This window comes from Saccostrea cucullata, unplaced genomic scaffold (genome assembly GCF_032062105.1).
Source record: "Saccostrea cucullata isolate Sc308-1 unplaced genomic scaffold, CSIRO_AGI_Scuc_v1 ctg5721, whole genome shotgun sequence".
Lineage (NCBI taxonomy): Eukaryota > Metazoa > Mollusca > Bivalvia > Ostreida > Ostreidae > Saccostrea > Saccostrea cuccullata.
The window spans coordinates 1-12,240 of record NW_026936134.1 but is presented as its reverse complement, the minus strand read 5'-3'; the positions used below and the strand labels follow the sequence as shown (position 1 = coordinate 12,240).

Sequence of the window (12,240 nt, the reverse complement as noted above, 5' to 3'; positions counted from 1 at the left end):
TCTTCAGGTCTCTGATCAGTAGAGCTAAAAACTGATGCACTATTTTATGTATCTTAGTGTAGCCTACTTGTGTGCCAAGTTATATTGAAATCAGACCAAAACTGTAGAAGGAGTAGCGTTTTAAAGGAATTTCACAGAAAATTCTATTTTTAGTAACCATGGCAACACCATTCATCAGAATTAAAAACCGATGCACTATTTTATGTATCTTAGTGTAGTCTACTTGTGTGCCAAGTAATATTGAAATCAGACTAAAATTGTAGGAGGAGTAGCGTTTTGAAAAATTGTTTACAGACAGACGGACAGACAGACAGACAGACGGACGGACGCCGGACGCATTTTTTTCGCATAAGCTCTTCAGGCCCTGGGATCATGAACAGACTTAGACTTAAGTCAAAATTTCAAATTACTATAAAATCTTTAAAACTTGTTAAAGGAAACTCATAATTTGCATACAACAGCAGACTGATGAAACAAAATCGGAAAGCATTTTCATTTTGGGCTGCTTGACCTCTAAAAAATGTCAGCAACTAAGACATTTTTTTACTTAAGCTTAAGATGCTTCATGATTCCGGGGCCTGGTCTCTGACCAGTAGAGCTAATAAAAACAAAAATTAAATTTTAAAGTATGCGGCGTACTGTTGAACTTTTGCATCTTTCTCGCTACAGTGGACAAAGAAAAGGCCGATCGGCAAGTAAACACCCTCTCTGCTTTTATTCTAGGAAGATACTTTAAATTTATATTAGCATACCTTATCCATTAGCTTTATTCCCACATGAATCACACATGAAATTCATTCTAAATGCTTTTAACCCCCCTTCCCCGCACTCACGCATTTTAACTCATATACCATTTCCTATTTCTAACCCAAAATCACTCATATACTGTTTCCCCGCAATCACGCATTTCACACACTTAAAAAAGTTCATTTAATCCTTACTTTAATGACTATTGACTTTTCTTTTATAATTGTAAAAATCTCATCAAATAAGAAAAGTTATTTTTGTATTGAAATATAGCATCATAATATTATTTACGCTAAACTTTAGAGAAACGTGTACCACACTAAAAGGTGCTTGCGGGGAAATGGTAAATTTCTGTTTCCATGACGTAAACATTTAGTGTTTGTTGCATAACAGTTCAATACGTTGTAAAGTGTTAAACTCCGATTTCTTGCGTTTGTTTACATGAATTTTCGTTACGTTTCATTTTCACTCTGCTACTGCATTATCACCAGTTATAACGTCACGGGTTTGGTATTTTACCCCTGTAATATACAGAGTGCCAAGTTATACTGAAATCATACCAAAACTGTAGGAGGAGTAACATTTTGAAAGAATTTCACAGAAATTTCTATTTTTAGTGACCATGGCAACACCGTTTATCGAATTCCAAAACCAATGCACAGAATTATGTAACTTAGTGTAGTCTACTTGTGTGCCAAGTTATATTGAAATCAAACCAAAACTGTAGGAGGAGTAGCATTTTGAAAGAATTTCACGGAAATTTCTATTTTTAGTAACCATGGCAACATCGTTCATCGAAATCAAAAAACCGATGCACAGAATTATGTGCCTTAGAGTATTCTATTTGTGTGCCAAGTTTTACTGAAATTGGACCAAAACTGTAGGAGGAGTAGCATTTTGAAAGAATTTCACAGAAATTTCTATTTTCAGAAACCATGGCAACACCGTTTATCGAAATCCAAAACCGATGCACAGAATTATGTAACTAAGTGTAGTCTACTTGTGTGCCAATTTATATTGAAATCAAACCAAAACTGTAGGAGGAGTAGCATTTTGAAAGAATTTCACGGAAATTTCTATTTTTAGAAACCATGGCAACATCTTTCATCGAAATCCAAAACCGATGCACAGAATAACGTATATTAGTGTAGTCTACTTGTGTGCCAAGTTATATTGAAATCAGACCAAAAATGTAGGAGGAGTAGCATTTTGAAAAATTGTTTACAGACGGACAGACAGACAGACGGACGGACAGACGGACGGACGCATTACTATCGCATAAGCTCTTCTGGTCTCTGACCAGTAGAGCTAAAAAAGAACAGTTCTGGTATTTCTTTGTTTTCTTTCAATTTTTGCATTTTCAGCCAAAGTATGTGCATGTCAACGGAAAAGAGATTTCATCAATGTTTTTTTTATGCATAAACCTAATAAAAAAAAAATTGGTTTTAGAGAAAACTTATGGCTAAAAATAATATAGGCCCATTTTATCAACATATAACATAGGAAATGCACTGAAAATTGTCAAACATTGATTTGAAAAAATGTACAAAGGAACGCTGGCTTTATTGGTTAAAAGGACCTGAATTAAACATGTTTGGAACCATTAAATATTTTCAAAAAATCTTGAAAATTTCTGTGCAAAAGCCAGAAACGTTGCCAATGTCCTTAAATAAAGTTGAACACAACGCCAAAATAGGCACACGCAATTTTCGATAGCATTATCTACGATACGTGAACACTAGATATACTCGTCGCATTCGTTAAACCTGACTGTTTTATTGTCACGGGTATCGGCGTGGAATGTTGACCCGTGTTCGTGCTGGTTATCTTGAATTACATTTGTTTACATTTTATTTCAGTTACATGAGTATCAGTGTGTTAATTCTGATTGTATAATGCACTAACCTGTACAACTAAAATCGTAAATTTATTTGGTATCTTACTTTCCCAGACAAAGTAATACGTTAATATTCTCGCTACCAAGTCCTATATAGCATACGTCAGTATACAACGGTGTCAACTGATTACACTGAACAGTGACGAAGTCCTCCCCTTTATATACGAGTCTGCAGAGTAGCAAGAATAGGGAACGGAAATGGGGGACACACTCCTTTTACGAATCGTGAATTTATTAAGAAGTATAAATATTCAAAGGTATATTCCATACAAATCGTGATTCAAACACTTGTAACATGTAACTGGGTGCTTCAACACGCATATACATTATCCATAAATAACAAACACTTCTATATGTAAAGCAAGCACACAATTGGACTTAGAGATATTGAGAATATGTTCCGAAACTTAAGTCGGAAGACTAACTTTTTTATATAGAGTGGGTCTTCGTATGATCTTTTTGAAAATGGTGATAGGTACTTCCTTCCATACCATTTTAATATTTGTTTACAAAAACATGGTACGAAAGCCAACTAAAAAAACATAATTTTAACATTTAATTTCTATCAGTTTATCGGTTACTAAAGCGAGTTACCGTTTTGTTGGGTTAATAACAACCAATTTCTAAATCATAAAGTTCAAATTTTATCTTTACTGTATGCAGATGATTATAAATAACTATCAAATTTAACAAAAAGTGAAATTTGTAAGAATTTTTAAATTCGATATTTAACCTGCCATTGCGTTTGACTCGCCTACCACCCTTTCTTTATAGATAAATAAATTTTTTCACTAAAAAAAAAACAAATACAAAAATAAGATAATGAATTTACTTACCTTCATTGAATATATTTCCTGTACTAAACAAGTTCAAAAGATAATTATACATGTATAACATTTTGAATGCATTCAGTTCAAAAATACACTACACGATTATAACGTAAACAATCATTGGTAGACCAGAACGATATGGCTGTTCTGTATGCAAAAAGAGTTAGGGTGAGTTAACCATTCATCGGACACATACCTTGCTTCGGACAACTTTAGGCAATAAACTCTCTTTCAACTTATGAGTTCCATTTATTTATTTGTTTCTGTCTTGAAGTCGAAGATTTAAATTTTTTGATAATGCCGATTGTTATTATCATGCTGTGATAAGAATACCCCGAGAATGGCCTTGAAGTTACGTCATATTTTACATCATCAAAGGGGGGTAACCAGAAATTTATGATTTTGCAATTTTTAGAGTTATCGTTCTTTAAATTCGACTTCGACGGAACGAGTCGGACTTTGGCGAATTTTGTCAATTATTGGTAATTTTGCATAAATTATAAAGAAATTTCATTTTAATGTTTGTTTAATTCTAATTAGAGCTAGTTTTTACTAGTATTCTCATTTCACCGTACATCAGACACAAATTAACTATGCATCGGACACTTTCCGATGCATAGGTAATGACCACCATTTTCATACAGAACCCAACTGACAGCCGTTTTTTGCGGAAATAGATAATAAAAACTCTAAATTTTCAGTTAAAATACATATTAGTGATATATAACGTCTAGAATTTGATTTAATTCATTTCTACAAACCAGAGTATTTTAACTTGTGAGGAAATAGCGCGAATTACCGCATTACAAGCATTTTAAAGCCTTTCTAAGGCAAAGTAAGGCATATTGCATCTTTCCATATTTGTACAATGATATCGTTAATTAAATGTAAGTGAAGTTTTAATTTTTAAATAAAAAATACAAGTATATGATATCAATAATTATAAAGCATTTTGATTAAGGTACGACATTTTTCCGGTTCAAATAAGATTTGTACGATGCATGGTAAATGATGTCCGATCCATGGTGAATTCCGAGTCATTTTTTAAAAGTAGGTTTTTAATAATATTTTCTCAATTACAAGCAAATATAGGTGTCCCAAATTTATATTTTATTCACAGAATAAATGTTAAGTTCCATTTTGATAATGTTCCGTCGGGATCGACATCTCTAGAACTTGTTGAATTACAATGGCGTCCGATGCATGGTGAATTCACCCTAAAGGAAATGTAAAACCATCTCCCAACACCTGAAAACATATTTGATAGAACAAATTAACACACAGTATGAAAAGCATGGCATGTACTGCAAGGTTTAACCGTCATTTGGACAGTGTTGTACAGAGTTAAACGTTTGGTAAATCGTACGGTTATGAAATTTTCAATATGCTTACAGAGCGACAAAATCCGTGTGGGCATTTCACTCGCCTTATTCCCAATGATTCTTTAACAAACAGAAAGTATTGGGGTTTAATGAACATCTCTATCTATGGTAAAAAAGGTTATCTTTGGAAAACATTGGAGAGGGGGGTAGTTGGTATCTAAATGAATAATGACAATGTGAAAGAAAAATTAAATGTAAAACAATCTTAATATTTCTATGAGTGTACAACTATCTGACATGCCCGGAGAAACACTTCGATTGTATAACTGGTTGTTTAAATCAGATTTTTAATACGATTGTAGATGATTCTATCACTGTAAAGAGGCCATATTTCCTGACAATTGAAAAAGACCTAGGGGCGCTTATAGAGGCAGGTGCGGTTAATAGGGGTAAATTATACGGTAGTAAATTCCTTTGCATAGAATATTTTCCTTATGTTTTAGCTATTCATATTTGAATTTCTCAATATAAATCTCATGCCACTCATATATCAAAAAGAGACCAAGACCCCCTCCTCCTTTTGTGTTTAACATATAAATAAGATTTCAATTAATAAATCAATTTTTTGTGTGGTTGAGGGCACCTGCTCTTAACTCCTCTTTTTTCAAGATTCCTGGATCCGCCAATGCATGCAAAATCTTTTTGTCTTTGTGTATACACTAGTAGTGTTTTTTCCTTCAGCCTATTCAATACAAGATTTTTTTTTTCATATGAGCATTCTTAAAACGTTCTACAGATGGATACTGAGGATTGGCGTCTACTTAGAATGTATATCAAAGAATGTATTTTATTGACTATCGCATGAACATGTGCAGTTTTGAGGGGTGCATGATTCATGAATATAATATTATTTTATGATAATTTCTCTTTATATATGACTTTTTTAAATCATGGATTTTGCTTATTATGTCAGATTCAACTAGTATTATGCATCAAGCATAGACTAAATACATGCATGTACAAACACTAAATACATACATATACAACTAATCAAAAAATTCACGATTCATTTCATCAAAATGTATTGAAGGTCGATCATATCAAAATAATTTTCATAAACATGATTAACGAAAATCTTCAATTTCTCCGCAATATTTAAATCAAATATGAATCACGATTTTTAACGTATGCACTAGTAATTGATTTAATGCCTTTCCACACATATCGCAATTCTTAGGTTTCTCGCCTCAGTTTATAGATTCTAAACGTAATATGTCCTAGTAATTGATTGAAAACTTTTCCGAACATATCACAATTTTAAGGTTTCTTGTCTATATTTCTGTTTATAGATCGGTTGAATGATTTTCTATACACATTTAACAGGTTAATCACACGCGTGTTTCTTCCTGTGTTTGTCTAGATCTGACTTTTTACAATATGCTCTTAGACAGAAATCACATTTATAAGGTTTATTTCCAGCATGTGTCATCTTGTGTCTTTTTAAATCAGTAGCATATTTGAAGGCCCTCTCACATACATCACATTTGTAGGGTTCATCACCTGTATGTATTCTCATGTGTCCTTGTAAGATATCTTTCCGGGAGAATAACTTATCACAAACCTCACATTTATACGGTTTCTCACCAGTGTGTGTTCTCATGTGCTTCTGTAAGTGTTGTGACTGGCTGAATGCTTTCCCACACACATCACATTTATAAGGTTTGTCTCCTGTATGTGCCCTCATGTGTTTCACTAAGTTCCCTGAATTGTTGAATGCCTTCCCACACACATAACATTCAAAAGATTTATCACCAGAATGTGCATCAAATTGATAAGGTTTATCACATGTATGTGTTCTCATGTGTGTCTGTAAGTGATTTGTCTGGCTGAATGCTTTCTCACAAACATCACATTTATAAGGTTTATCACCTGTATGTGTTCTCATGTGTTTTTGTAAGTTCTGTGATTGGTTGAAAGCCTTCCCGCACACATCACATTCATATGATTTATAACCTGTGTGTATCTCCGTGTGGCGGTAAAAGTTGACTAAATTATTGAAGACCTTCCCACACACATCACAATATTTTAGTTTATCACCTGTGTGTATCCTCATGTGTTCATGACGGGTATATGACCGACTGAATGCTTTTCCACATACATCACATTTATATGGTTTATCACCTGTGTGTATCCTCAAGTGTTCATGACAGGTATATGACCGGCTGAATGCTTTTCCACACACATGACATTTATATCGTTTATCACCTGTGTGTGTCCTCATGTGTGTCTGAGAAGTATATGAATGGCTGAATGTCTTCCCACACACATCACATTCATAAAGTTTATCTCCGGTATGTGTACTCATGTGTGTTTTATAATTGGTGGCATGTTTGAATAATCTCTCACAAACACCACATTTGTAAGGTTCATCACCTGTATGTATTCTCATGTGTACTTGTAAGTTATCTTTCCGGTTGAATAACTTTTCACAAATGTTACATTTATAAGGTATATCACCTGTATGTGTTCTCAAGTGAGTCTGTAAGTGTGGTGTCTGGCTGAATGCCTTCCCACACACTTCACATTTATAAGGTTTATCACTTGTATGTATCCTCATGTGTGTCTGTAAGTTGTGTGCTTGGTTGAAAGCCTTCCCACACACATCACATGTATAAGGTTTATCACCTGTATGTATCCTCATGTGTCTCTGTAAGGAGCCAGAATCGGTGAATACTTTCTCACACACACACTGCATTTATAAGGTATATCACTTGCATGTGTTTTCATGAGTTTCTGTAAATGTAGTGAATGACTGAATGCTTTCCCACACATGTCACATTGATAAAATTTATCACCTGTATGTGTCCTCATGTGGCAGTATAAGTTACATAATTTGTTGAATGCCTTCCCACACACCTCACATTTATAAGGTTTATCACCTGTATGTATCCTCATGTGTTCATGACGGGTATAAGACTGGGTGAATGCCTTCCCACATACATCACATTTATAAGGTTTGTCTCCAGTATGTATTCTTTTATGTCTGATTAAGCTACTGGACAGGCTGAAGTTCTTTAAACAGAAATCACATTGAAAAGCTTTGCTGGTTGACTCTTCAGCTACACTTTGAATCTTTGAATTAGATGACCTGACTTCTTTTTCCATCTGTAAATTTAGCAAAAATTGTTTTAAGTAGTGTGTCAAGCTACGTTTTTTGATGATTATATGTGGAAAAATCAGAAATAAGATTTAAAAGAATTCCATTGCAAACAATTTTACTTTCATTTTTTCCTTTTCTTTTTTTTACTATACAGGTGAATAATACGATATATTCAAACATATTTCGGTAAAAACTGATGTGTCATGTTTTCTGTACTTTAAAACAATGAAGTAAAATCTATTCTAAATATGTTGCTTAAAACAATTCCTTAGTTTTGAAAATAATTGTTTAATTACCGAATAAGTGGAATTTTTAGTGCAACGTCAATTTAGCAATTTTTCCTTAAAATTGGGTATTTAATTTTTAGCGAGATGTAATACTAGGGATTTTCAAATGTTGACTTACAAAAGTATTACAACTTTAAGTCGACTATAAATACAAGAGGCCTATGGGCCTCATCGCTCACCTGAGCAGTGTGGGTAGGAAAAAGAAGAAATTGGTATATCATTGAAAAGTTTTAAACCAAAATTTAATCCATGAGTAGTTATGGTTTTATTCTTCTTGAGAAGATAATTTTAAAGAAATTTCCTATATATTTCTATATATTTACATTTCCAATGTCTTTGTCTGAGATAAAATTACCAATTGTAAATGTAATTGATTTCCTCATGTTTTGGCGCGATTCCAAAAAAAAAAAATGTGCAGGGCGGGACAACACCTAGAGAGTAGCAGGCTTGGAGCACGTGGATTGGCGGAATCAAAGCATGTAAATATAAGGAATAACTGTAAGATTTTGCGAATTCATGAAGATGATCAATGGATTGGCTTGTGTGATAATTTTATGCATAAACGCCTTCGGCCTTTATGCAAATTATCACACAAGCCAATCCATTGATCACTTTATGAATTCAAAAAATAAGACAGTTATTCCTTAAAGAAAACTTTGGTCGGCCATTGTGGCCCCGCCCTACACCTCATGATTTGCACAAACTTGAATCGACACTACCTGAGGATGCTTCCATATAAATATGATCAATTACAGCTTTGTAAATCATGAGAAGATTTTTAAAGAATTCTATTTATTTCTATGTAAAACTTTGGTTGGCAATTGTTGCCCCTCCCTACCCCCGGTGGTCATGATTTGAACAAACTTAAATCTACACAACCGGAGGATGGTTACACATGAGTTTAAGTTTTCCTGACACAGTGGTTCTTAAGAAGCAGATTTTAAAAACATACCACCACATTTTCATTAATTCCCAATTATCTCTTCAGAAGAAGTCAAAAATGTGAAACGTTTACAGACAGACAGACAGACGGACGCTGGATATTATATTAACAAAATTTAAGCTCACTAGAGCCTTGGCTCAGGTGAGCTAAAAAAGGGATTTTCTGTACCCTAATTTTGCATCATAACTTTGCTACGCTGCTATTCAACACAGGTCAAAGTGTTGTAATGTTAAAAGGATATCAAAATTAATTGAGATTTTTATAAAGGATATTTTGACAGGTTTGATTAAATTGTGTTACTTGACTCTTCACTTTCTTCTTTGATAAATCTGATTTGAAAACAGCTCACATTAATAGGTATATCACTGATGTTCATTCACATGGCATTTTGTCTGACTTTGCCAACTTCGTTTATATGTTATTACCTATATGAATCCTCATGTGTTTTTGTAAGGTATCTGATCTTCTGAATGTCTGTCCACATACACCACATTCATAGGTTTTTTCACGTGTATGCATCCTCATGTGTCTATTTTTGGTACTTGATTGGTAAAAAGCCTTTCCACACACATCACATGTATATAAGGTTTTTCACCAGTATGTGTCCTCGTGTGACTTTGTAAGATGTTTGACTGAGTGAATGTCTTTTCACACACATTGCATTTATAAAGTTTATCACCTGTATGTATCCTCATTAAATTCAATAAATTACTTGAATGGTTAAATGCCTTCTGGCAAACATCACATTCATAAGGTTTATCACCCGTATGTGTCCTCATGTGATTCTGTAAGTAACCTGAACGAGTGAATGCCTTTCCACAATTTATAAGGTTTATCATCTAATTGTAATATCCTCCTGTGACTCTGTAAGTCACTTGAACGAGTGAATGCCTTCCCACACACTTCACACGTATATGGTTTTTCACCTGTGTGTGTCCTCATGTGAGTCTGTAAGTCACAAGAACAAGTAAATGCGTTCCTACACACAAAACGTATATAAGGTTTTTCACCTGTATGTATAATCATATGGTCATGTAGGGCTTTTGCTCCAGAAAAATTCCTTTCACACACATCACATTTGTTAGGTTTTTCACCAGTCTGTGTCCTAATGTGATTCTGTAATTGCCGTAACTGGTTGAATTCCTTCCCACAAACATCACATTTGTATGGTTTTTCACCAGTATGTATCCTCATGTGACTTTTTAGATTTCCTGGCCAACTAAATGCCTTCTCACACACTTCACATTTATAAGGCTTTCAGCTGTGTGTGTACTCATGTGTTTCACTGAATGACTTCTCAAATTCATCACATTTATAAAGTGTTTTATCTGTGTGTATCCTCGTATTTCTCCGTAAGGTACCTTATTGGTACCTAGTTTTTTTCCACATGCAATACAGCAATAAGATACATTACCAGTTTGTGTCCTCATGTAGATAGCAAAGTCATCTAATAAAGACAATGCCTTCCGACAAAATTCACACTTAAACATTTCCTCCCTGGTTTGAGAACTTTTTTTTGTCTCTGTAAGTGATCTGAACTACACTTTAATGGGGTTTTACTTACATGTGTGTTGATGTGCCTTTCTGAATTTCCAGTTTGATCTTCATCCGAACAATAGTTCTGTAATTGTTCAGTGTCTTTCTGAATATTTGAATGGGGTTCGAGATCTCTCCTTTCCTTCTGCAAGAATGACAAAGAAATCAGTATTAATGCTCCATAAGGCACTGTTATGATTATATGTATTGTAAGGATAAAAAGTTAAACAAATAAAGATTAAGTTATACTGATTCAAGGTAACAAATAACAAGGGCAAATTCTTGTTATTTGCGCTGTGAATTTCTTAAAGTCGAAACTGCTCAATTTGGTTAAAAAGACTTTTTATGACTTGGCCTCTTGCTAACCATGAATCAATAAAACGTGACGTAATGTAATTGTCTCTCTAATCAATGCTTTTGAACATCATCATAGTTTTTAAAAATCTTTTTTGGGTAAATGTGATTAAAAATTGTGTTATCCACCTCTTCACTTCTTCTTTGATGAACCTGACTTCACATTAACAGGTAGTTCATCGATGTTCATTTCCAAGTCGTTTTGTCAGACTGTATACATGTACCAGCATATATACAGCTCAAAGCACATTCTAAGCTCATGTTATTTTGCAGAAATGTTGGTCACATTCTTTTGCAATAAAATGAAAATTATCGACCTTAAGATATACAATGTATTACGGCCTTATATTGGACCTGATAAATAAACGATACAATAATTTTAATCATGGTAGCATTTGAAGATGTTATCAAATAAAAAAGCTCCAGCAAAGGATTTTACAAAATTTTGATTTTTGTCAAATTAGTTGCACCTTGAATTTCACATTGAAGTCTAGGACAGCTAGCGCATGTTTTATTTTATCGCATATTGTAAACAGTCAATTTCAAACAAATCTCTTGGTTGAAATATGCATCAACTCTCTCTTTATCAAACTATAAAAAAAAAATTATGTACTGCAGAAATGGTTTGAGAAATCAAAAAAATTTCTTTTTTCCATCAAGGGCAGATAACTTCAAAAATTTAAACGTGCAAAATGACTGTCTCCTTACATGTAATCAGTCTTGTGAATTTAGTTTATTTCACTTTTATCTTTATCTAGCAATGCGTTTTTAAAGGAACTTGGACACGGAAATGAAGTTTATTTTTTTTCTGTATAATATTACGCATTAAACATTTTAATAGCATTACACACAAAAATCAACTAAAATTCTTATTTCATTGAAAAGTTATTTTAACATTGAATTTGGTGCGGGTTTAATTGACACATCCTTGCACTTTCACATATTTTAACTTCATTCTTTATCCTTCAGAAAAGCCCCGTGGGGATCCGGGTCAGAATAGATCCTCAGTACCCCTTGCTTGTCGTAAAAGGCAATTAAATGGGGCAGTCCTTCGGATGAGACCGTTAAAACCGAGGCCCCGTGTCACAGCAGGTGTGGCACGATAAAAATCCCTCCCTGCTCAAAGGCCCTGAGTGCCGAGCATTGGCCAAAATTTGCAGCCCT

The 12,240-nt window shown here is 33.9% G+C and overlaps 1 pseudogene; it reads right to left on the bottom strand.

Moving 5' to 3' along the window:
* Positions 1-5,972: 5,972 nt before the first annotated feature.
* Positions 5,973-10,867, bottom strand: LOC134244846 (zinc finger protein 91-like; annotated as a pseudogene).
* Between the last annotated feature and the right edge of the window lie 1,373 nt (positions 10,868-12,240).